A 27,331-nucleotide genomic window follows, 5' to 3' on the forward strand; every position below is an offset into this window, starting at 1 on the left:
AAACAAAATAGAGTCTTAAAAAAAAAAGCCCTAACCTGCAGACTGAAGGGTCCCTAGTTTGATTCCAGTTCAGGGCACATGCCTGGGTTGCAGGCTTGATCCCCAGTAGGGGGTATGCAGGACACAGCTGATCAATGATCTCTCTCCCTCTCCCTTTCTCTCTGAAATCAATTTTTTTAAAAATCTATATAATAAAAGCCTAAGCAACCGTTATGGCAGAATGATCAGAACAACCGGTCGCTATGATGCGCACTGACCACCAGGGGGCAGACGCTCAACGCAGGAGCTGCCCCCTGGTGGCCACTGTGCACCCACAGGGGGAGCACTGCTCAGCCAGAAGCTGGGCTCACGGCTGGTGAGCACGGCGGCAGTGGCGGAAGCCTCCCCTGCATCCGCAGCAGCGCTAAGGAGCAGCGAGCTGAGCGGTAAGGAGCCTGCCGCTAAGGAGCAGTGAGCTGAGCAGTAAGGAGCGAGCAGGTGGGTGGTAAGGAGCAAGGGATCCCAGATTGCGAGGGGAATGTCCGACTGTCCTAAGCCGGCAGTCAGACATCCCCTGAGGGGTCCTGGACTACGAGAGGGCGCAGGCTGGGCTGAGGGACCCCCTTACCCCCAGTGCACGAATTTCATGTACAGGGCCTCTAGTAATAAAATAACAAAGCAAAAGATCAATGAAACCAAGAGTTGGTTCTTTAAAAAGATAAACAAGGTTGATAAACATTTAACCGACTCATAAAGAGAGAGAGGACTCAAGTAAATAAGACATGAAAAAGGAGAAATAACAACTGATACCACAGAAATACAAAGGGTTACAATAAAATATTATGAACAACTATATGCCAACAAATTGGACAACCTAGAATGGATAAATTCCTAGAAACATACAATCTTCTAAAACTGAATCAAGAAGAAACAAAATCTGAACATACTAATTACAATTAACAAAATCAAAGCAGCAAATAAAAAAAAACTCCCAACAAACAAGTCCTAGACCAGATGACTTCACAGGTTAATTTTACCAAACATTCAAAGAAAAATTAACACCTATACTTCTCAAACTACTCCACAAAATTCAAAAGAAGGGAAGATACCCAAACTCATTTTATAAGACCAGCTTATTCTAATTCCAAAACCAGACAAAGACACTACAAAGAAAGAAAACGATAGACCAATATCCCTGATGAACTCAGATGCAAAAGTTCTCAACAAAGTATCAGCAAAATCTACTATTAGCCTGATGCTCTGCAGTATTCAGTTCCACCATGGAATGGAAACTCTGGACACTGGCTTTGCTTTTAGTTCTGCTGAAGCCCCAGCTGCATATTTTCCAGGATTGATTTAAGGGAAATGGGACTTTGGAAACCAAGGGATATAATTTCATGCAAATACACCTTTCTACCACACACACACATAAAAAAAAAAAATCGGCAAACCGCATTCAGCAATACATTAAAAACATCATAGCCCTAACTGGTTTGGCTCAGTGGCTAGAGTGACGGCCTACAGACTGAAGGGTCCCAGGTTTGATTCTGGTCAAGGGGATGTACCTTGGTTGCAGGCACATCCCCAGTAGGGGGTGTGCAGGAGGCAGCTGATTGATGTTTCTCTCTCATTGATGTTTCTAACTCTCTATACCTCTCCCTTCCTCTCCGTAAAAAATCAATAAAAGTATATTTTTTTAAAAAACATTAAAAAAACACATCATATACCGTGACCAAATGGAAATTGTTCTTGGTATGCAAGGTGGTGTAATATCCGCAAATCAATTAATATGATACATCACATAAACAAAATCAAGGATAAAAATCATATGATCATATCAATAGATTTTCATATCAATGTGAAAAAAAGCATTCCACAAAATCCTGCATCTATTTATGATAAAAACTCTCAGCAAAGTGGAAATAGAGGAAACATATGTCAACAAAATAAAGGCAATATCTGAGAAACCCAAGTTAACATCGTAGTCATTGGGGAAAAACTAAAAGCATTTCCCTTAAGATAAGGAATAGGACAGGGATGTCCACTTTCACTTTTATTCTACATTGTATTGGAAATTCTAGCCACAACAACAAGACAAGAAGAAATAAAAGGCATCCAAATTGGAAGTAAATAAGCAAAACTGTCCATTATTTACAGACGACGTGATATGGTATATAAAGAACCCTAAAGATTCCACCAAAAAACTGCTAGAACTGATAAATGAATTCAGTAAAGTAGTAGGATACAAAATAAATATTCAGAAGTGGGTTGCATTATTTTTACACTACTAATGAATTATCAGAAAGAAAAATTAAGGAAACAATCCCATAAAAAATTAAAAATAAAGAAATTTAACCAAAGAGGTAAAACACTGTACTTGGAAAATTATAATACTAAAAAAAGAAACTGAAGATACAAATATATAGAAGCACATATGGTGCTCATGAATAGGAAGAATTAACATCATTAAAATGTCCATACTACCCAAAACAATTTCTATCAAAATACCAAAGGTGTATTTCACATAACTAGAATAAATAATCCTAAAATGTATATAGAACCACAAAAGACCCTAAATAGTGACATCAATCTTGAAAAAGAACAAAGTTAAAGGTTTCAGGCTACCAGATATCAAACTATACTACCAGGGTATAGTAATCAAAACAGCATGATATTAGCATAAAAACAGACATATAGGTCAATGAAAAATAATAGAGAGCCTAGAAGTAAACCTTTGTCTATATGGCCAATTAATATATGATGAAGGAGGCAACAGGGTAAAAACAGTCTATTCAATAAATGGTGCTGGGAAAACTGAACAGATACATGCAAAAATAATGAAACGAGACCACCTTCTTACACCATCTATATATATATGTAACCAGTATATCAGTATATATAAAAGCCTAAACGACCATTTGACCGGTAGCCAGGATGCGCACTGACCACCAGGGGGCAGATGCGCAACGCACAGGCAGGGAAACATGGAACAGACTGATGAATCTTAAGAGGGAGGGAGAGTGAGGAGAGGGCAGGGAGTGATTACCCAAAGATCTTATATGCATACTAGAGGCCCAATGCACAGATTTGTGCCTGGTGGGGTCCCTTGGCCTGGCCTGTGGGGATTGGGCAAAACCGGCAGTCTAACATCCCTTGAGGGGTCCTGGATTGCAAGAGGGTGCAGGCCAGGCCAAGGGACCCCACCAGTGCACAAATCCGTGTACCGGGCCTCTAGTATACAAGAAAAAACTAAAAATAGATTGAAGACTTAAATTGCTGCCTCGCACAACCACTTCAAAAATACAACCAGAAGACAAAACAAACATCATCCAGAACCACAGGAAGGCTGGCTGAGTGGAAATTCTACAACTAGAAGGAAAGAGAAAAGCACACTGAGACCCACAGGAGGTGTGGAAGTACAGTGCAGAGGTACAGAGGCGCACATGGAAAGGGCTGGCAACTGAGGATGCAGTTGTCTTTTTCAATTGGGAGGGTGTCTCAAGCTCCCAACTGCTCTACTCCAGTTCCGGGTGAGTATCTGGGGACCCAGACTCATACGGGGAGAAACTGGACTGTCTGGCATCAGTCGGAACTCGAGGGCAGCTTTCTCTCAGAGGTGCTTGCAGCGATTACCACAGGACACTGAGATATGGGGCCTCTTAGGGTAGGACTGAGGAGCAGCCATAGCTGCTTGCTCCGCCCTGTTGATTCCCTGACACCCCGCCCCACCCACGCTGTGCAGAGAGGCTTTTGCATATGAAAGGCCTGGCCCTTTGCGATCTGAAAATTACCTAACAAACTTCAGCTGGGTCGGAGAGACCCAGAACTTCCAAAAGAAGGCCCAAGGCCCCACAGCAGCTTGCATTGCTTCACAGCTGGGCCTCATCTGGGTACCTCCAAACTCCAAACAAAGAAGAGGAATCTGCAGATCTCTCCATAGCTCCTGCTGGGTAGCCTCAGGAAGAGGCCAAATTAGCACCTCCTTAGAGAGCCAAGAGCCAGTGTACCCAGTGGTCAGAGTGGGACCATCCAGATTACAACTCCTCAGACCCATAAGGGACACACTCAGGGGGCAGACTCAGTGAGCACCAAAGCCCCACTGAAGCAAGTCTTGCCCCAGAAGGGTGTCTCCAGCACAGAAGTTCTCCCACTACAGACACAGCTGATTCTCACAGCCAATTGGCCTGGAGGTCAATTCCTCCCACTGACACCAACAACAATCAAGGCTTAACTACAACAAGACTGTGCACAAAGGCCACAAAGTGGTGCACCAAGAGTGTCCACCTCAGGTAATTGGGGAGGCTGAGCCACTGGGCCCTATAGGACACCTAGCACAGAAAGACACTCTATCAACACAGGGAAGCAGCCAAAATGCGGAGACAAAGAAACAGGTCACAAATGACAGAAATGGAAGAAAGCAAACTACTGGATATAGAGTTCAAAACCACGGTTATAAGGTTTTTCAAGAATTTTCTAGAAACCGCCAATAAATTTAGTGAGACCCTCAATAAATCTAGTGAGAACCTCGAAGATATGAACAAGGACCAACTAGAAATTAAGGATACACTGACTGAAATAAAGAATATTATACAGAGTTCCAACAGCAGACTAGAGGAATGTAAGAATCAAGTCAAAGATTTGAAACACGAAGAAGCAAAAATCACCCAACCGGAAAAACAAAAAGAAAAAAGAATCCAAAAATATGAAGAGAGTGTAAGGAGCCTCTGGGACAGCTTCAAGTGTACCAACATCTGAATTATGGGGGTGCCAGAAAAAGAGAGAGAGCAAGATATTGAAAACCTATTTGATGAAATAATGACAGAAAACTTCCCCTACCTGGTGAAAGAAATAGACTTACAAGTCCAGGAAGCACAGAGAACCCCAAACAAAAGAATCCACAGAGGACCACACCAAGACACACCATAATTAAAATGCCAAGAGCAAAAGACAAAGAGAGAATCTTAAAAGCAACAAGAGAAAAAAAGTCAGTTACCTACAAGGGAGTACCCATAAGATTGTCAGCTGATTTCTCAACAGAAACTATGCAGACCAGAAGGGAGTGGCAAGAAATATTCAAAGTGAAGAATAGCAAGAACCTACAACCAAGATTACTTTACCCAGCAAAGCTATCATTCAGAATTGAAGGTCAGATAACGAGCTTCACAAATAAGAAAAAGCTAAAGGAGTTCAACACCACCAAACCAGTATTATATGAAATGCTGAAAGGTATCCTTTAAGAAGAGGAAGAAGAAGAAAAGAGTAAAGATACAAATTATGAACAACAAATACACATCTATCAAGAAGTGAATCTAAAAATCAAGTGAATAAATAATCTGATGAACAGAATAAATTGGTGAATATAATAGAATCAGGGGCATAGAAAGGGAGTGGACTGACTATTCTCGGGGATGGGGGAGAAGGGGTGTGGGGGGTGCGGGAAGAGACTGGACAAAAATCGTACACCTATGGTTGGGGGGGTGTTAAGGACAGAAGGTGGGGTGGGAACTGGGTGGAGAGGAGCTATGGGGGGAAAAAAGAGGAACTGTAATAATCTGAACAATAAAGATTTAATTTAAACAGCAAAAATAAATAAACAAACAAATAAATAAATAAATAAAATATAGGCAGTGAACTCTCTGACATTGCTCTTAGTTGATATATTTTAATATACCTCTTCAGGCAAGAGAAACAAAAGAAAAAAATATAAACAAATGGGACTACATCAAACTGAAAAGTTTTTGCATAGCAAAGGAAACCATCAACAAAATGAAAAGACAATCCTCCTCAAGGGGAGATATTAGCTAATAATACATTTGATAAGAGGTTAATATCCAAATTTTATAAAAAGTCATACAATTTAACATACAAGAAACCCCATACCAAGCAATCCAATTAAAAAAATAAAGAGGCCACAACCGGTTTGGCTCAGTGGATAGAGCGTCGGCCTGAGGACTGAAGGGTCCCAGGTTCAATTCCAGTCAAGGGCATGTACCTGGGTTGCGGGCACATCCCCAGTGGGAGGTGTGCAGGAGGCAGCTGATTGATGTTTCTCTCTCATCGACGTTTCTAACTATCTCTCTCTCTTCCTCTCTGTAAAAAAAAATAAAAATCAATAAAATATATTTAAAAAATAAAAAAAATAAAGAGGACCTATATATAGTTCTCCAAAGAGGACATACAGATGGCCAATAGACATGAAAAGATGCTCAATGTCACTTATCATCAGAGAGATTAAAATTAAAACTACAATGAGGTACCACCTTACACCTGCCAAAATGACTACCATCTATAAATCAACAAACAAGTGCTGGCAAGGATATAGAGAAAAGGGAACCCTAGCACACTGCTGATGGAATGCAGATTGGTGTAGCCATTGTGGAAAACAGTACTAAGTTTCCTCAAAAAATTAAAAATATGACTGCCATTTCACCCAACAATCCCACTTCTGAGAATACATCTGAAGAATCCTGAAACACCAATCAGAAAGAATATATGCACCCCTACGTTCACAGCAGTGTTACTACAATAGCTAAGATCTGGAAACAGCCCAAGTGCCCATCAGAAGGTGAGTGAATAGAAAAAGCTGTGGTACATTTATATAATGGAATACTATATGCCTGTAAAAAAGGGGCTCTTACCCTTTGCAACAACAAGTATGGACCTGAAAATTATTATTCTAAGCAATATAATCCAGTTAGAGAAAGACGAATATCACATGATCTCACCTGTATGTGGAATCTGATGAAAATAAAGTAATGAACAAATTAGGTCCAGAGGCATGGATGCATGGAACAAATGACAGATCTCAGAGGGAGGGAGGGTGGGGGGTATAGGAAGAGATTAACCAAAGAATATATGCATATATGCATAGTCCAATAACACAGACAATAGTATGGTGAAGGTCTGAGGTGGGGCAGGGGCTGTTTGGTGGGGGCAAATGGGGAAAAAATGGGGGACACCTGTAATACTGTCAACAATACATTTTTAAAAACTATCTAGCTTTTGATTAACAAACTGAACAAAAATATTGTCTTTGGAATATCAAAATGTTGATCATAACCTCAGACTTTCTGAAGTTCAAGTAAATTTAAACTTGAAAAATTAGTAAACACATGACTCAGAAATTAGCCTAGCTAATATCAATGAAATATTAGATCTTTCTTCCATGGCTAAACAAAACCAAACCAGTATTATTCACAGTATATATTGCTAATCAAAATAGAACTCTGAGAGGTCTTCTGTGGGTAATTTTGGAATGTGACAGAAATTCTAAGCCACTCTTTTTCAAAACAGTAATGTGCTGGTAGAAGGGGCAGAGACATGAAACAGGCTGGTACCACACCCATGTGTGGTGGTTAAACATTGGGAGGAATATCTCCGATGCAGGGGTCCCCCTGAGGAACAAGGGGTCCCAGCTATTCACCAGGCTCCCCAGCCCAGGGCTCCAGGCCCAAAAGAGAAATCCCCATAACTTCTGGCTGTGAAAACTAGTGAAGATTGTGGTGGAGTGAGATGTGGGGCTTCTGATGACCCAGGCATTCCTGTTAGAGGACCAACACATGTACTTCCTCACTAATAGACTCAATTGCTCTGAGCTCCAGTCCTAGGGAAAACAGCAGGGACACATAGGAAGGAACTGAACTGTCTGGCTTTAGGGTGAGGGTTGGAGGGGCAGCTTTCTCCCAGACTGGCAGAAGCCATTGCTCCTCCTCCTACCTAGCCTGCAGGCACAGGCAGGTATCAGGTCTGAGTCTTCATCAACTTGTCTAACACCATCCCCCTAGCTCTAGTGATTCTGAGGCCCTATCCCAACCAACTTGCTGGCTCACCCAAGCCACTTTCAGTGGCTTTTCCACACAAATGGCCTGTCTCGGCTCATGCTGCAGACTTTACTAATATCTCTCAAAGGTTCACAAACCCCAAAAGACCAGCGCCTAGCCTTGGCATGCCCGTACCCCTTCATAAGCAGCCCCAAGCCTAGCACCAGTGGCAGCCAGCCTTGGCTTACAGTTCAGCCCTCTACCAGGCACGCCCAACCCCAGCACAAGAGGCAACCATCTGCAAATCACTTTGTAGCTCATTGACAGTTGGCCCTTGGCAGGGCACAAACAGCGTCTGACCTTGGCTTACACCAGAGCCCCTCCCAAGAGGCCCCAGAACCAACCCAGAGGCCAGCTTCAGATTACACCAAACACTACCCAACCATCTCCACAAATGACACATCCATAGGGCAAATTCAGCAGGCACCAGAGCCCTGCTTAAGCGAATGCTATTCCTGGGTCAGCCCCTGCACAAAAGCATTTTGGCTGTAATCAAAGCCAATCAGTCCAAGAGTCAATCCCTCCCATTGATGCCCCAATAGCAATCAAGGCTCAACTACAACAGGAGGGCTCACAGAACCTACACAAGGGACACACCTGGAGGACGTGGATCAGGTCACCAGGAAGACAAGTGCCACTGGGTCCCACAGGACACCTATTACATAAGGCCACTCTACTAAGACTAGTGGACATAGCAGCTCTACCTAATATACAGAAACAAACAACAGAGAGGCAGACAACGTGCAGAGACAAATATGTCCCAAATAAAAAAACAGAACAAAACTCCAGAAAAAAATAATTAAACAAAATGGAGACAAGCAATCTACCAGATGCAGAGTTCAAAACACTGGTTATAAAGATGCTCAATGAACTTAGGGGAAGAGTAAATCAACCCAATGAGAACTACAGAGACAGGAAACAACAGAAAAATGGAGGTAGAAAACATAAAAATAAAACAACCAATCAGAAGTGAAGAATACAATAACTGAAATGAAGAATACAACACAGGGAATCAACAGTAGATTCTATAAAGAAGAGGATCAAATTACTGATTTGAAAGACAAGAGAATCAAAAACACCCAATCAGAACAGCAAAAAGAAAAAAGAATTAAAAAAAAATGAGGATAGTTTAAGGGGCCTCTGGGGAAACATCAAGCATACCAACATTTGGATCATAGGAGTACCAGAAGGAAGAGAGAGAGAGAGTAAAGATTTGAAAACCTACTTGAAAAAATGACTGAAAACTAACCCTAACCCTAACCTTGCAAAGAAAATAAACATACAAGCCCAGCCCTGACCGGTTTGGCTCAGTGGATAGAGTGTCGGCCTGCGGACTCAAGGATTCCAGGTTCGATTCCGGTCAAGGGCATGTACCTTGGTTGCGGGCACATACCCAGTGGGGAGTGTGCAGAAGGCAGCTGCTCGATGTTTCTAACTCTCTATCCCTCTCCCTTCCTCTCTGTAAAAAATCAATAAAATATATATATTTTTAAATCTATAAACATACAAGCCCAGGAAGCACAGAGAATCCCAAACAAGATGAACCCAAAGAGGTCCACATCAAGACACATCATAATTAAACTGCAAAAAGTTAAAGACAAAGAGAGAATCTTATAAGCAGCAAAAGGAAAGCAATTAGTTACCTACAAGGGAATTCCCATAAAACTATCAGCTGATTTCTCAACAGAAACTTTACAGGATAGAAGGGATTGGCATGAAACATTCCAAGTGATAAAAGAAAGGACCTGTAACCAAGATTACTCTACCAGTAAAGTTATCGTTTAGAATCGAAGGATAAAGAGCTTTCCACACAAGAAAATGCTAAACTAGTTCATAACCACAAAACCAGTATTATAAGAAATGTTAAAGGGACTTCTTTAAAAAGAAAAAAATCAAAAGTAAAAATTAAATGGCAATAACTACTTACCTATCAATAATTACTTTAAATGAATACTCCAATCCTATTACATAGGGTGACTGAAGGAATAAAAAAAAAAAAGACCCATACATATAAAGAACTATTTTACATTTTTGTAAATCTTTTTAATATCTGGCTTAATAGTAGATAGCTGGGTTCTCATATTTGCTTCTGGAGTCAATCTGTTTCAGTATCACATATCATGCAGCCTCTGGAAAACCTATTGCTCACTCATGAAAGAATGAGAGTAAATAAGGCAAACAACATCTTATTATTAGTATGAAAATAGTTTTGACCTCAAAACACCTCTAAAAGGATCTCTGGAGAACTATTGGAATAGAGAATTTAAGACAGTGGCACATTGGCATATGGATGGTCAAACAGAAGAATGAAACAGGGAGCCAAGACAAATCCTTGTATATACACAATCAGCTGATATATACCTAAAGTGACTCTACAGAGAAAAGGAGAATGGTCTTTTCAATAAGTGGTGGTGCCAAAATAACTGGATAGTCATATAAGAAAACAATTAAATTGACCCGTCTCACACCATTAAAATTCCACATAGGATATATCTTTATCACCAGGATTCAAAATGTTCTAATTATAAAGAAAATGATTTGACATATTTTCCTTCATTAAAATTAAGAATTTCTGTTAATCAAAAGATACATTCAAGAAAATGAAAGGCAAGGCAAGCCACAGTGGAAAAGGATGTCTGTACTACAAATGAATAAGACAAAGACAGAACACCAGGTAGAAAAATGGGCAAAAGATTTTCATGAGACTTTAATAAACCTTTCAAAGGCTAATAAATATATGACATGCAGCTCAACACCACCAGTAAACAGGAAATGCAAATTAAAAACAAAGAGGAATGTTAAATAGTACAACCATTTTTGGGAAACTGTTCTGTAGTTACAAATAAAATTAAACGCCTACCCTATGACCTAATAAAACCACTCCTCAATATATACCCAAGAGAACTGAGTATACACACACACACACACACACACATATCTATACTAATAAAAAGGTAATATGCTAATTAGGCTGGGAGATCTGCCAGACATCCTCTGGACAAAGCCATAGTGGCAGGGCCAAGGCAGAGGAGGTTAGGGGCGATCAGGCCAGGAAAGAAGGGCAGTTGGGGGCGATAAGGCCGGCCAGGGGTGGGGGGAGTTGAGGGTGAGCAGGCCAGTGGGGGGGGGGGGGAGGACCAGTTTAAGGCAGGCAGGCCAGCAGGGGGGGCAGTTGGGGGTGATCAGGCCGGCAGGGGGGCAGTTAGGGGGTGATCAGGCTGGCGGGGGGGGGGGGCAGTTGGGGGCAAGCAGGCTGGTAGGTAGAGTGGTTAGGGGTGATCAGGTAGGCAGGCAGGCGAGTGGTTAGGAGCCAGCTGTCCCGGATTGCGAGAGGGTGCAGGCCGCACTGAGGGACACCCCCCCCACCGTGCACAAATTTCGTGCACCGGGCCACTAGTATATGTCTATATCTACACACACATATTTGCATGACATCATTTATAGCAGCTTAAATCATAATAGCCCAAACCTAGAAATACTCAAAAGAAAATGACAACCACACAATGGAACTAAGCAATGATAAAGTAATTGCCAGGCCGGTGTGGCTCAGCAGTTGAGCATCGGCCCAGGAACCAAGAGCGTGCTGGTTCAATTCCTGGTCAAGGCACATGCCTGGCTGCGGCTCAATCCCCAGTGGGGGTGCATGCAGGAGACAGCCAAATAATGATGTTCCTCCCTCATCGGTGTTTCCATCTCCCTTCCTCTCTCTCTAAGGAAAATAAAAAATAAAAAAAATAACATTTTAAAAACTAAATAAAAGAATAACTGATAAAACCAAAAACTTGGATACACTGCAAAAACAAACAAAACCATTATGCTGAGCAAAAAGAGCCAGACACAAAAGAGCACACGTTCTTATGAGCCCATTTTCATGAAGTCCAAGAATAGGTAAAACAAATTTATAGAAGTGGAAGTCAAAATAGTATGTCAAGCCCTGACTGATGTGGCTCAGTGGTACAGCATTGGCCCTTACACCAAAGAATTGCATGTTTGATTCCCAGTCAAGGCATACCTGAGTTGCAGGTTCATTCCTAGGGCACTCAGGGCATGTGTGGAGGCAACCAATTGATATCTCTATCTCACACTGATGTTTTTCACTCTCTCCCTTCCTCCCTCCCAACCTCCTTTCCACTCTAAAAAAAAAATAAAAATCAATAATCAATAGAAAAAATATCCTCAGGTGAGGATTAACAACAACACGAGAGTATGCCAGAATAACAATTTCTGATTAGAAAGAAGTATGAGTGAACTTTCTGGGATGATGGCAATGTTTTCTATCTTCATCTGGGTAAGAGTAATGTATATGTAAAAAAGTCACCAACATATATATTTTAAGATTTTTGCACTGTATTATATATAAAAATATACCCCAATTACACATAAAAATCCATTACATATATATGTATATATATAAAATCAGGACATTATTAAATTTGACAGATTGACAATTCTAATGCTTGGCAATGAGGCAGAAAAACAGGAATTCTTATAGTACATTGCTAGCAGGAATCTAAATTAGTGCAACCACTTTGGAAAACAGTCTGGCATTACCAACAAAAATTGAAATTACACAAAAATGTTCAGAGTAGCATTATTCATAATTGCTGCAAAGTGAAAACAAGTTAAATGTCCATCTGAAAAAAAAAAGAATAAATTGATATACTCATATAATAGAATATTCAGCAATGACAAACTACAGCTCCATAAAACATGAATAAATTTCACAAAATAATGTTGAGTTAAAGGAGCCAGAGTAAAGGATATAAACTATAGGGTTCCATTTATATAAAGTTGAAAAAGTAGGCAAAATTAAACTAACAAATTTGGATGCAACCTTAGGTAGAAAAATAAGAAAGTAAATTATGTATCATAAAATTCAGGACACAGGTTACTCTTAAAAAGGAGAAGGGAATTTAAGGAGGGCTTTCTGGAGTCCTGACAATCACCCATTTGATGACCTGAATGTTGGTTGCAAGGGTTATGCTTTGTAATTATTTCAGCAAAAATTTAAAAAATGTGTGTGAGTGTGTGTGTGTGTGTGTGTGTACACACACACACACATGCAAAGCTCAATGATTTTTCTGTATGTGTGTTACAAATCAGAACAAAAAGGTTAAAAAAAAATCTATTGGAACTGGTGACTGGTTGGATTTGGTGGGGGTAGGGGAGGGTTAAGAAACAACCAAGGACAACTCCCAAGTGTCTGACTTGCACAATTGCTTGGGTGATTATGCTTTTCACTTGAGATAGAAAACATCTTGGATATGTTAAATTTATAGTACTTTTGAGACACCCAAATAGAAATGTCCGGATGGCTATTAGATACGCAGAACTAGAGCTAAAAGACATCCGGCTTGAATATAAATTTTTAATTCATCCATAAGTGAATCCATCAATGTGAATGTGACTAGGAAAGAAGACTGTCAAGAGTGTAGGGCTGATTCCGAGTACATCAACATTTAATGGGCAGGTACAGGAGGATAAGCCAGTAAAGAAAACTGAGAAGGAACAAAGCGGGTAAGATGAAAATTAAGAACTTGTCATGAACCATTAAGCAAGGGAAGAATTGTCTCACGAGTAATAAGTTATTCACTGCAGGGTTATGCATAGTTAAGAAAAAATATGGGTTATGTACAATACTCAACAAGCCAGTTTTTACTCCACCTCTTTCTGGTTAATTTGAGACAAGCAACAACCCAAGAGAGAATACTTCTGAGAATGGCTGAAACTTTTTGTAGTCTTGAGAAGTGAGAAATCAAAACCCCAGAAGAGGACAGATTTGAGAGGACTTATTGGATCTGTGTGCTACTGGGTAGAATTATCACTAAAAGGTTAGCACACAGGCCCAGGCTCACTTTTCTGCTCCTTTCCTGTGACTGAAGTGGTATGAGAAGCCTTTAAGAGAGGGCTTTTCAAGAGCCAGGGCAGAAAAGGCCTGAGGCAGGTGGCCAACGCCAGATCAGCAGTCAGCCAGATCAAATGGGTTCTCTCTGGTTACATGGCCCTGAGCACTGATAGAAATTAATTAGAGCAGGCGTTGTTCACATCACAAGGAAAGATCTAGCTGTTTGAGAATTGGGGAGGTGCATCTCATAGCCTGTTACAGTTTGAAACAAATAAAGCTTCACAAAAATTTTAAAAAGAGCATCTCCACATGAGCAACTGGGCTCATTCTAGCCTTCATCTTAAAAGAGTTTGGTACCCAAGACCTAATTAAGAATAAAATGCAAAGCATTTGGGGTTTTCATTTGTCAGTACAATTTTAAATACAAATCTCTCTCTCAGGGACCCTACAGAATTGAAAATATGTGGCTGTTGACGGAAGAGACTTCTAATATTCCTCGGATCCCCAACAAATACCATCATAAAATTTCTCAATTTCTAGCACTACATAATCACATGCAAAATAAAACCACAATTGGCATACAGATTAAAATCGCATCAGATTAGCAACTCCAAAATAAATAGAAATATACAATATTTTTGTTCCTTAAAGGGAAGATTTAGGTGAAGAGTAACTCCTTCCAAAATTCATTTATAAATTCAGTACAATTCTAATGAAAATCTCATGGGGGTTTTTCAGAACTCATTAAAATAAACTTTAAAATTCTCCTGAAACAGTAAATACATGAAAATAGCCAGGGAATTTTTGAAAATGAGAATATTTGCCCTATCCGATATCAAACTTACTATATAAAGCCACAGGGGAGAAGGAGACGGTGGTCATGGAATTGTATGGAAACAAACAATTATCAGTGGAACAGAACTGAAAATCCAGCAAGAGGCCCTAGGTATATAAGGAAATGCTTATGGCATTTCAAATATGGCCAAGTCAACAAATGGAAATAGGCAAAAACCTATCAATTTAGAAAAAAAAAACCAAGATCCCTACCTCACACTAGATACAAAAGTAAATTCCACACAAATTAAAAGAGATATGAAAACAAATTTTAATACCTTTAAAACAATATTTGGAATGGTATGTTTTGCACAAGATTAAACACACACACACACACACACACACACACACACACACCCAAAAGCTACAAATAAATCAAAGATAGAACCACATAATGTTTAAACTATATGGGGTCAAAATGGTGGTGTAGATAAGTAAGGTACTCGAGTCTTCTCATAAGCACATCAAAATTACAACTACAGAACCATTATTCAGAGCCACCTGAAATCTAGCTGAATGGAAGTCCTACAACTTAGGATTTAAAGAAGCCACATCAAGACTGGTAGAGTCAGAGACAGAAACCAGCTGGTCCCACACCCATGTGTGGCAGTTTAAAAATGAAAGCGATATCTTGGCTGTGGAGGTCCCCCCTGAGAAAGAAGCCAGAGTTCCCAGCTCCATACCAGGCCTCCCAGCCCAGAGATCTAGAACCAGTAAGGGAAGTCCCCATAACTTCTAACTATAAAAACCAGCAGAAATTCTGACTGAGGCTGAGGGCTGCTGGCATCCCAGTCAGGACTTAAGACTCACTCCGTTGGAGCTCCAGCACTGGCTCAGCAGCTTGAAAGGAACCAGACACATATGGGGATAAACTGAATTGTCTGCCATCAGAGAGCTGGGGGCACAGCTTTAAGCCAGAAAAAGTGCTGGCAGAGGCCATTATTCCTTTCCTGAGATCCCATCCCCGCCAGCAGGCTGGCTCCATATCTGAGTCTCCATCAACCTAGCTCACACTGTTCGTACCACCCTAGTGATTCCCTGAGACTGCCCCACCCAACTTGGGGGCCCACCCAAGCTGTTTTCAGTAGCTTTTCCATACAAATGACCTCTCTCGCCTCATGCCTTGAACTTTCCTAAAATCTCTCAAATAAGCAGTATTTGGCCTCTGTATACCCCATACCTCTTGCTAAGTGACTCCAGGCCTGACACTAGCAGCAGCCACACTTGGTTCATAGCATGGCCTCTCCAAACCCAGCACAAGGAGTAGCCATCTGCAGATACCTCTGTAACTCAAGTCCAGTAGACCCAGGCAAGGCACAGGTGGTGGCTGACCTTGCAACTCCCAGGAGACCCCAGAACCAGCACAGCTTCAGACCATGCTTGATCACAACCCTAACACCTACAAGAGCAACACACTCAGTGGGTGGGCTCAGTGAGCACCAAAGCCCCACTGAAGAAAGTCCTACTCCGTAGGGTCAGTCCCTGTACAGCAACTCCTGTGCTGTAGTCGCAGCAGGTTCTTGCAACCAATTAGCCTGGGGGACAATCCCTCACAGTGACACCAACAGCAATTAAAGCTTAACTACAGCAGGACAGGGCACACAGCTCACACAGGAGTACACCAGGAGTGCCCAGCTTAGGTGACTGGGGAGACTGTACCACTGGGTCATACAAGAGACCTACTACATAAGGCCACTCTACCTAGCCTGGGAAACAGCAGCACTACCTAATACATAGAAGCACAGAAATGTGGAGGCAAAGAAACAGGTCTCAAAGAAAAGAACAGGAGAAATTTCCAGGAAAAGAACTAAATGAAATGGAAACACGCAAACTACCAGATACAGAATTCAACACAATCGCTATAAGGATGCTCAAGGAACTTAGTGAGAACTTCAACAGCACAAAAAAATCAGTCAGAATGAAGGTTACACTAATTGAAATTAAGAATAATTTATAAGGAATCAACAGTAGAGTAGATGAAGCTAAGAATCAAATTGGCAATTTGGAATATAAGGAAGCAAAAAACACCCAACCAGAACTGCAAAATGAAAAAAGTATCCAAAAATATAAAGATAATGTAAGAGGCCTCTGGGACAACTTCAAGCATACAACATTCGCATCATGTGGGTACAAGAAGGAGAAGAGAGAAAGAAAAACTAAAAATCTATTTGAAGAAATAATGACAGAAAACTTCCCTTATCTGGTGAAAGAAATTGACATACAAGCCCAAGAAGTACAGAGTCCCAAACAAGAGAAACCCAAAGAGGCCCATCATAATTAAAATGCAAAAGGTTAAAGACAAAGAGAGACTCTTATAAGTAGCAAGAGAAAAAACAGTTACTTACAAGGAAACTCCCATAAGACTGTCAGCTGATTTCTCAACAGAAACTTTGTAGGCCAGAACGGTGTGGCAAGAAATATTCAAAGTGATGAGCATGACCAGAATGGCTCAGTGATTGAGCATCAACCCATGAACCAGGTCTTGGTTTGATTTCCGGTCAGGGCACATGCCTGGGTTGCAGGCTCGATCCCCATTGGGGAGTGGGGGTGGGGAGGAATGTGCTGAAGGCAGCCGATCAATGATTCTCTCTCATCACTGATGTTTCTCTCTCTCTCTCTCTCTGCCCCTCCCTCTCTGAAATCAATAAAAATGTATTTTTAAAAAACTATTCAAAGTGATGAAAAGCAAGGACCTACAACCAATATTACTCTACCCAGCAAAGCTATCATTTAGAATAGGACAGATAAAGAGCTTCCCACATGCGCCCACGTTCCCTGAGGTGGCTGCGGAGGAATCCGCTAGGCCTTGGGGTGGTTCCTGGTGATCATGGCCTTCACCTTGTACTCGCTGCTGCAGGTGGCCCTGCTCTGCGTCAACACCATTGCCGGCTGCAGGAGGAGCGTTTCCTCAAGAACATTGGCTGGGGAACAGACCAGGGAATTGGCGGGTTTGAAGAGGAGCCAAGAATTAAATATCAGCTAATGAACCTTATTCGATCTGTAAGAACCCTAATGAGTGCCACTGATAATAGTAAACTCAGTTGCAATTGTATTGCTTTTACTATTTAGGTGAAGGTCAATGGAGGAAACGGAGACTCAGAAGAGCTGCCAGCAGAAGTTATTACTTTGATCTTTATTGGAATATACATATCTTAGCTGGCTGTCCCTGGACTTGAAAAAAATGTAAATATGATAATAAAACCAGAGTCCCTATTTATCTGATTCTTAAAAATGTTGCACTTATAGTTTCATTATAAAAAGATCAGATCATCAGAGGCAGCAATTATCCAGGATTGGAATACATTTGATTGCTGACTGTTAATAAAAGTTTGTGCTATGGTAAAGATTGTTCAAAGGGTGCAGGACTGTCACTTCTGTGTTTTTAGAGCTTTTTCTCTCACTTCTCAGGGATGATTTTTTTTTCTTTTTTCTTTTATTCTTTAATTTTTTTTTTCTGGTGTCCTTGATTGGAATCGAACCTGGGGCCCTTCAGTCTGCAGGCCAACGCTCTATCCACTGAGCCAAACCAGTCAGGGCAGGGATGATTTTTTTTTAACTTTTGAAGTTCCTTGTGACTTAGTTATGATGCTTGGAGAGTGATTATCCTCCTAGATAAAACTTAAAGAATTTAAAAAAGTAATTACTACATATAAAGTGATAAAGAGGTAATTGGGATGAATTTATTTTGAACTCTTTGGTTAAATATTTTGCCTATATTGTCTTGGCTATGAAAAATTCAAATTTACAGTAACTACCAAGGAGCAATACAGTCTGACTTTAGGAAGATTTATAATTTTGTAAGTCAGATAGTCACATGGCAATTGTGTTTTTGTTTTAAATTATTTTCATGCATTTACTATTTTAGTAATCCGTCTAAATGATAAGACCAGATCAGTATCTACATATTTTCATTGGTAAAAAAGTCTATACCCTTTTACCATGACATATTTTTTGAAATCAGCATAAACATTAGCCTCTAAGAGCAATCCTAAACAATCACAATTATAAACTATACTATGTAAATAAGACTTATCTAGGTAAGACTTTATTGTGAAGCATTTACCTGTGCCAAAAGTATCATGTTTCCATTTCTTGGAGTACTGCATTAAGGAGGGTGAGTCTTAATTTTTATTTCCATTTGTCACTAGGGCATTCATGCTGGCTAAGTTTTGTCTTGTTTTTATGTCTTAGACCAGTGGTCGGCAAACTGCGGCTCGCGAGCCGTATGCGGCTCTTTGGCCCCTTGGGTGTGGCTCTTCCACAAAATACCGACTTCTGCGCATGGGCCACGAAGTTTCAATCGCACTGTACGTGTGAGCCCGCACGTGGTATTTTGTGGAAGAGCCACACTCAAGGGGCCAAAGAGGCGCATGTGGCTTGCGAGTCGCAGTTTGCCGACCACGGTCTTAGATCATTCTGTATTTTACTCATCCCATAATACAGTTGTTGTTTTTTTTAAAATATATTTTATTGATTTTAGAGAGGAAAGGAGAGGGGGAGAGAGAAACATCAATGATGAGACAGAATCATTGATTGGCTGCCTCCTGCATGCCCCCCACTGGGGATTGAGCCCGAAACCCAAGCATGTGCCCTTGGCCGGAATCGAACCCGGGACTCCTCAGTCTACAGGCCAATGCTCTATCCATTGAGCCAAACCAGCTAGGGCCCATAATACAGTTTTATGCAGAAAGATTAAAACTATGTAAATGTGTTTTGTTTTTTACAGGAAATTATGGATTATAATATTTAAAAGGGGTAGAATTACATCTTTGTTTATAGCACAATGTTTGTAAATAAAGTAAAATTTCCAAGTCAAAAAAAAAAAAAAGTTTCCCACACAAGAAAAAGCTAAAGGAGTTCATCACCAAACCAGTATTACATGAAATGTTAAAGGGCCTTCTTTAAAAAGATAAAAAAAAGATGAACAAAATGGCAATAAATGCATATCTATAAATGCATATCTATCAACAATTCAATCTAAAAACAACAACAAAAAAAGGATGAAGCAGAACAGAAACAGACTCATGAATGCAGAGAACATTTTGACAGTTGCCAGATGGGAGGGGGTTTGAGGGAATGGGTAGAAAAGGTAAGAGGATTAAGAAGTACAAACTGTTGTTACAGAATAATCACAGGGATATAAAGTACAGCACAGGCAACATAGTCAATGCTATTCTCATAACTACATATGGTGTCAGGTGGATACAAAGTTTATCCAGATGATCACTTAGTAAGATATACAATGTCTAATCACTGTTGCACACGTGACACTAATATACTATTTTATGTCAACTATAATTGAAAAATAAAAAAAAGATTTTAACGTGTTTTTTTTAAGTTTAACCTATATGAATAAAGATAAAATTAAAAGAAAAATGAGATACTAGGAGAAAATATGTATAACACATATAACAAAGGATTAACTAATGTACCTAAAATCCTCTTACTCAGTCAAGATGGGGGCATAGTTAAATAGGCAGTAACATCCTCCCACAACCACATTATAAAATACGACTAACCACAGAACAACCATCATTCAGAACTGCCTGAAATCTGGCTGAATGGAAGCCCTACACTTAGAGATTTAAAGAAGTAACCACATTGAGACTGGTAGGAGGGGTGGAGGCATGGAACAGGCTGGTCCAAAATCCACATGTGGCGTTTTTTAAGGGAAGGATACCTTGGCTGAGTAGGTTTCCTGTGAAGAGCAAGTGTGGTCCCAGCCCCACACTAAAACCACCAGCCCAGGATGCCAATGTCAGGAAGAGAGATCTCCCTACGTTCAGGCTGTAAAAACCAGCAAGACTTGTAGCTGAATGGACACAGAGGCTGTGGAAGTCCAAGGTGCCCCACTTAAAGGGCTAGCGCATGGACTTCCTTGGACTCACTCCCTCCAAACTCCAGCGCTAGGGCAGCAGCTTAAAAGGATCCAGGGACATAGGGGGAGTAACCATCTTATCTGGCATCAGGATAAGAACTTGGGGGCAGCTTTCTCCCAGATAAAAGTGCTGGCAAACGTCACTGTCCTATGCTGAGACCTCCCCTGACAAAGAACCAACTGACAGGTGCCATATTTGAGTTTCCACCAACCTGTCTCACACTGTTCACCTGGCCTTAGTGACTCCCTGAGACCTCACCCCACCCAAGCTGTTTGCAGTGGTCTTTCTATATGAACAGCTTGTCCTGGCTCAGGCTTCAGACTTTTTAAAAATCTCTCAAACAAGTATCAGCTGGCCTCAGCATGCCATATAACTCTTAATAAGAGGCCCCAGGCCCAGCACTAGTAGCAGCCTGCCTTGGCCTCTCCTGGGTACCTCCAAACCCCACACAAGTAGCAGCCATCTGCAGATCACTCTGTAGCTCATGCCAGGTGGCCCCAGGCAGGGCTCAGGCAATAGCTGACTTTGCACCCTCCAGGAGGCCCCAAAGCCAGTGCACCCCGTGGTCAGCTTCAGAGCACACCTGATTACAACCCTACCACATCCACTACCAACAGATGCTCAAGAGGCAGGCTTGCAGAGCACCAAAGCCCCACTGAAGCAAGTCCTGCTCCATAGGGGTGTCTCCTGCACAGCAATTCTCCCACTGTAGTAGCTGCTGGTCCACACAGCCAACTGGCCTGGGGGTCAATCCCTCCCAGTGAGGCCAACAGCAAGCAAGGGTAAACTACAGTGGGAGAGTTCACACAGGAGTGCACCTAGAGTGCCCAGCTCAGGTGACTGGGGAGGCTGAGCCACTGGGAAGGCCGTACAGGACACCTACTACACAAGGCCACTCTACCAATTCCAGGAGACATAGCAGCTCTACCTAATACATAGAAATAAACACAGGGAACAACCAAAATGTGGAGACAAAGAAAAATGTGCCAAACGAAAGAACAGAAGAAATCTCCAGAAAAAGAACTAAGTGAAATGAAAACAAGCAAACTACGAAATACAGAGATTAAAACAATAGTTATAAGGATGCTCAAGCTTCAAGGAATTTAGTAACATTTTCAAGGAACTTAATGACAACACCAAGGAACTTAGAGAGAACATCAATGACATAAAAAAGGACCAGTCAGAAATGAAGTATACACTATCTGAAATGAAGAATAATTTACAGGGTATCAATAGTAGAGTAGAGGACACAAAGAATCAAATCAGCAATTTGGAATATGAGGAAGCAAAAAAACCCCACCCAAACAGCAAAAAGAAAAAAGCATCCAAAAATATGAAGATAGTGTAAGGAGCCTCTGGGACAACTTCAAGCATACCAACATTTGCATCATAGGGGTGCCAGAAGAAGACAGGGAGCAAGAAATTAAAAACCTATTTGAAGAAATAATGACAGAAAATTTCCCTTACCTGGTGGAAGAAATAGACATACAAGTCCAGGGAGCACAGAGAGTCCCAAACAAGAGAAACTCAAAAAAAGAGTCCCACACCAAGACATATAATTAAAATGCAAAAGGTTAAAGGCAAAGAGAGAATCTTGTAAGTAACAAGAGAAACGCAGTTAGTTACCTACAGAAGGGCACCCATAGGACTGTTGACTCATTTCTCAACAGAAACTTTGCAGGCCAAATAAGAAGGTGGCAAGAAATATTCAAAGTGATGAAAAAGCAGGACCTAGAGATCAACCAAAGGACTTGTATGCATGCATATAAGCCAAACCAATGGACATGGACAACAGGAGGATGAGAGCACAAGTTTGGGAGGGTGGGGGTGGGGAGTTAATGGGGGGGGGGGGATGAGGACACATCTGTAATTCCTTAACTAATAAAGAATTTAAAGATAAAAAAAAAAAAAGAAAGAAAAGGCGGGACCTACAACCAACATTACTCTACCCAGCAAAGCTATCATTTAGAAATGAAGGTCAGATAAAGAGCACACAGACAAGCAAAAGCTAAAGGAGTTCATTACCACCAAACCAGTATTACATGAAATATTAAAAGGTCTTCTTTAAGAAGAAAAAACAAACAAACAATAAAATGCAATAAATACATATCTATCAACAATTGAATCATAACCCATGGAAATAGACAATGGGATGGTGAAGGCCTGGGGTTGGGCGGGATCCGTGTGGAGGGGTGCAATTGGAGGGAAGAATCAGGACAAGAACTAGGTTATGGCGGGGGTGGGGGGCATCTTTCTTCCAGACAAAAGTGCTGGCAAATGTCACTGTCCTATTCTGAGACCTTCCTCACCAAAAAAACAACTGATAGACACCATATCTCTGAGTTTCTATCAACCTGGCTCACACTGTTCGCCTGGCCTTAGTGATTCTCTGAGACCCCACCCCACCCAAGCTGTTTTACTGTACATCTGTAATACTCTCAACAATAAAGATTTTAAAATAAAATAAAATCCTCCTGCTACCAATAAGGTAAAAAAAGACAACCCAGAAGGCAGAAAACATGAAGGCATAAACAGGTAATATCCAGAATACAAAAATTCATTAAACATAGATCTGTACAAAAATTAGGTTACAGACTCATCTAATGTAGAGATACACTACATTCTAGATCAGTGATGGTGAACCTTTTGAGCTCGGCGTGTCAGCATTTTGAAAAACCCTAACTTGACTCTGGTGCCGTGTCACATATGGAAATTTTTTGATATTTGCAACCATAGTAAAACAAAGATTTATATTTTTGATATTTATTTTATATATTTAAATGCCATTTAACAAAGAAAAATCAACCAAAAAAATGAGTTCGCGTGTCACCTCTGACACACGTGTCATAGTTTCGCCATCACTGTTCTAGATGATTAAGGAATTTTTTTCAAAACTAAAAGAAATTAGAAATACACATTCATCTGATATCAGAATGAGAAACGCTCTTGTAAACTTAAAACATATTAAAAAATTACAAAGAAAATAAATTTTTATATACTTAAAAAAATATACACTACAAAAATTAATAAAACAGAACTAAAATTGCAAAAATATTAGCATCAAATATAAGACATTCCTATCTTTTAAGATATAAAGCATTTATCTATATCAACATAAAAAATTCTAAGATATATGCAGGCAAGACTCAAGAGAAGAAATGCAAACAGTTAAAAATGTGAAAACCATTAAACCTTGCTTATGGTTGGAGAGAAAATGCAAAACAAAACAATGAGATGACATTTTCATGTATCAAACTGATAAAGGTCTAAAACAATGAGCACTCCCAATAGTAGCAAAGATACAGGACACTTGACATAAGTTACATTAATGGTAGAGTTATGACATAAGAAAATAGTTGTGACGTGTGTTTTTGAAGATATTTTTATTGATTTCAGAGAGGAAGGAAGAGGGAGAGAGATAGAAACTTCTATGATGAGAATCACTGATCAGCTGCCTCCTGCATGCCCCCTACTGAGCGTGCAACCTGGGCATGTACCCTGACCAGGAATTGAACCATGACCTCCTGTTTCATAGGTCAACGCTCAATCACTGAGCCACGCCACCTGGGCAGTTGTAACATGTTAAGTGAGGGGGAAAGATATAATCGCAACCATTGGGGTTTTTTTAATCCTCACAAACGACATGTTTAGAGAGAGGAAGGGAGAGAGAAAAACATCAATGTGAGAAACACTGATAGGCTGCCTTCCACATAAGCTCCAACTGGAGATCAAACCCGCAACCCATGAATGTCCTCTGACCAAGATCCTACCGGCATCCTTTCTGTGCACAGGACAACACTCAACCAACTAAGCCACTACAGCTGGGCTCAGCCTTGCTTTAAAATAATAAGTTTTATGAGCACTTACTTTTGTGACAGGCACTGTGCTAAACTGTTTACAGGGATTGCTACAATGGTGCACTTTATATTCATAGTAATCCTAAGTTAGACACTATTATTTTCCTCACTTTATGGAGGAAACTAAAACAAAAGAGATCAAGTTATAGAGCCAAGATTTCAACCCAAGGTATTCTTGCTCTACAGTCTGTGATCTTAACTCTTAGCACGATGCACAGGAAGAAACAAATAAAACTCTTAAAACACAGTGTGGAGTTGAGTATACTCAACTTCATTAATCTTCCACTATTTTACTTCTCAAATACAATGATTGTTTTTAAAAAGGTCAACAGTCAAACAGCAACAACAGCATCCTTGAAATTTTTTTTTTGTTAAAGAAATGTTATAGATCATAATACATAGCTTAAAATACTTTTTTAGCAAAAGAACATTTTTCTAAATAAAATTTTATGTAAATCTGCACTGAGAAACAGATTAAAGAAGTATTTTATTCTATTAATGTATTTTAAAAGTTCAAATTCATAACATTTACAATGAAGCTCTTCTGATGAACACAAACTTTAAATCATGGAAGACTGGGGCAGTCAAATTAGTTTTGTTTTGATTGCACAATATCAAGAAAAACCTGATTCACAGATATTAGCAGTGGCAAATAAAAGGGTTTTATGTTTGTTTTAAATAGTACATTAATGATAGCTAATAATTTTATTATACCTCTCAAGGTATAATAAAGTAGAACAATTCTAAGTTAAATCTCTAATAAAATTAAGAAATGAGAATACTTGGTAATACACAAATATTTTGGGGGAAAATGAAAAATCATGACCAGTCGGTATGGCTCAGTGATTGAGCATTGATTGACCTATGAACCAGGAGGTCATCGGTTCAATTCCCGGTTCGATTCCTGATCAGGGCACATGTCTGGGTTGTGGGCTTGATTCCTAGTAGGGGGCATGTAGGAGGCAGCCAATCGATTATTCTCTCTCATCACTGATGTTTCTATCTCTCTCTCCCTCTCCCTTAAATAAATAACAATATATTTTAATAATAATAAATAAAAATCTTAAAGACACTATGACATCAGGATATTATGCATAAGGCAATCACATGTTATTACATAATGTAGTGTGTGCTCTACAGCAGTGAATTTGCTTATATACTTTTACATTGGCAAACAAGTACTAGCCTGAATTTTTTTTTTTTTAAATATATTTTATTGAGAGAGGAAGGGAGAGGGATAGAGAGTTAGAAACATCGATCAGCTGCCTCCTGCACACACCCCACTGGTTATGTGCCCGCAACCAAGGTACATGCCCTTGACCGGAATCGAACCTGGGACCCTTCAGTCTTCAGGCCGACGCTCTATCCACTGAGCCAAACCGGTTAGGGCAAGCCTGAATTTTTAAAATACCAATATAAAGCTACAATCCTTCTAATCAATAGAATTGTTTAAAATTCAAGTACATGCACAAAAAAAGCAAGAAACTCTATTACAGCAGTTCTCAACCTGTGGGTCGCGACCCCTTTGTGGGTCAAACGACCCTTTCACAGGGGTTGCCTAAGACTATCAGAAAACACATATATAATTACATATTGTTTTTGTGATTAATCACTATGCTTTAATTATGTTCAATTTGTAACAATGAAATTGGGGGTCACCACAACATGAGGAACTGTTATTTTTTTAAATATATTTTTATTGATTTTAGAGAGGAAGGGAGAGGGAGAGAGAGACAGAAAGAAACATCAATGATGAGAGAGAATCATTGACTGGCTGCCTCCTGCACACCCCACACTGGGGATGGAGCCCACAATCTGGGCATGTGCTCTTGCCGGAATTGAACCTGGGAATCTTCAGTCTGCAGGCCAACGCTCTATCCACTGAGCCAAACCAGCTAGGGCGAGGAACTGTATTAAAGGGTCGCAGCATTAGGAAGGTTGAGAATCACTGCCCTATTTCAAGGATTGTCATCCTGGGTGTTGGCATTATGGATAATTTTAACTTTTAGTTTTGCTCAATTTCCCTCCAGTATTCTAACTACATTGTATTGTTTTGTCTTTTTTTTGCCTTTTTACTTTTTATTTTAAAACTAGAGGCCTGGTGCACAAAAATTTGTGCACTTGGGGGGTCCTTCAGTCGGGCCTGTGCTCTCTCGCAGTCTGGGACCCCTTGGGGGATGTCCACCTGCTGGCTTAGGCCCGCTCCCTGAGAGACCGGGCCTAAGCTGGCAGTCAGACATCCCTCTGGCAGCCCGGGAGCCCTCGGGGGATGTCCACTTGCCAGCCAGGAGCAGACCTAAGCTGCAGTCAGATATCCTTAGCGCTGCTGAGGCAGGAGAGGCTCCCACCACCACCACTGTGCTGGCAGCCACCAGCCTGGCTTGTGGCTGAGCAGAGCTCCCCCTGTGGGAGTGCACTGACCACCAGGGGGCAGCTCCTGCATTGAGCGTCTGCCCCCTGGTGGTCAGTGTGTCATAGTGACCAGTCATTCCCAGTCACTCTGCTGTTAGGGTCAATTTGAAATTACCCTTTTATTATATAGGAGAGAGGCCTGGTGCACGGGTGAGGGCTGGCTGGTTTTCCCTGAAGGGTATCCCGGATCAGGGTGGGGGTCCTGCTGGGGTGCCTGCCCAGCATGGGTGAGGGGCTGATGGCTGTTTTCAGGCTGGCCACACCCCCTTCAGGGTGGAGGTCCCCACTGGGGTGCCTGGCCAGCCTGGGTGAGGGGTTAATGGCTGTTTTCAGGCTGGCCACGCCCCCCGGCGACCCAAGCTCCCAGCCTCTCCTTTTTTTCTTTTTTCTTTTTTTCAGTGCCTCCTTGAGCAGAGGCCACAGCTGGCTGGAAGCAGGTATCTGGGATTTATTTATCTTCTATAATTGAAACTCTGTAGCCTTGAGCGGAGCCCAGGGCCAGCCAGGGCAGGCGGGAAGCTGGGGGCAATCCAACCCTCCTGCTCGCTCCAGCTCCGTGGCCACCGCCATCTTAGTTGGGTTAATTTGCATACGCGCTCCTGATTGGCTGGTGGGCATGGCTTGTGGGAGTGGCTGAGTGATGGTTAATTTGCATCTTTCTCTTTTATTAGTGTAGATAATTACAGCGCTAGTTGGTTTGGCTCA

The 27,331-nt window shown here is 41.0% G+C and overlaps 1 protein-coding gene and 1 pseudogene across 2 annotated transcripts in view; one reads left to right on the plus strand and one right to left on the minus strand.

Annotated features, from left to right (window-relative positions):
* VKORC1L1 (vitamin K epoxide reductase complex subunit 1 like 1) overlaps window positions 1-27,331 on the minus strand; it is a 72,877-nt gene that overhangs the window by 34,558 nt on the left and 10,988 nt on the right. The gene's annotated exons all lie outside the window — the stretch shown is intronic.
* LOC118655909 lies at window positions 17,306-17,551 on the plus strand (annotated as a pseudogene).

Source organism: Myotis myotis, unplaced genomic scaffold (assembly GCF_014108235.1).
Source record: "Myotis myotis isolate mMyoMyo1 unplaced genomic scaffold, mMyoMyo1.p scaffold_m19_p_5, whole genome shotgun sequence".
Taxonomy (NCBI): domain Eukaryota; kingdom Metazoa; phylum Chordata; class Mammalia; order Chiroptera; family Vespertilionidae; genus Myotis; species Myotis myotis.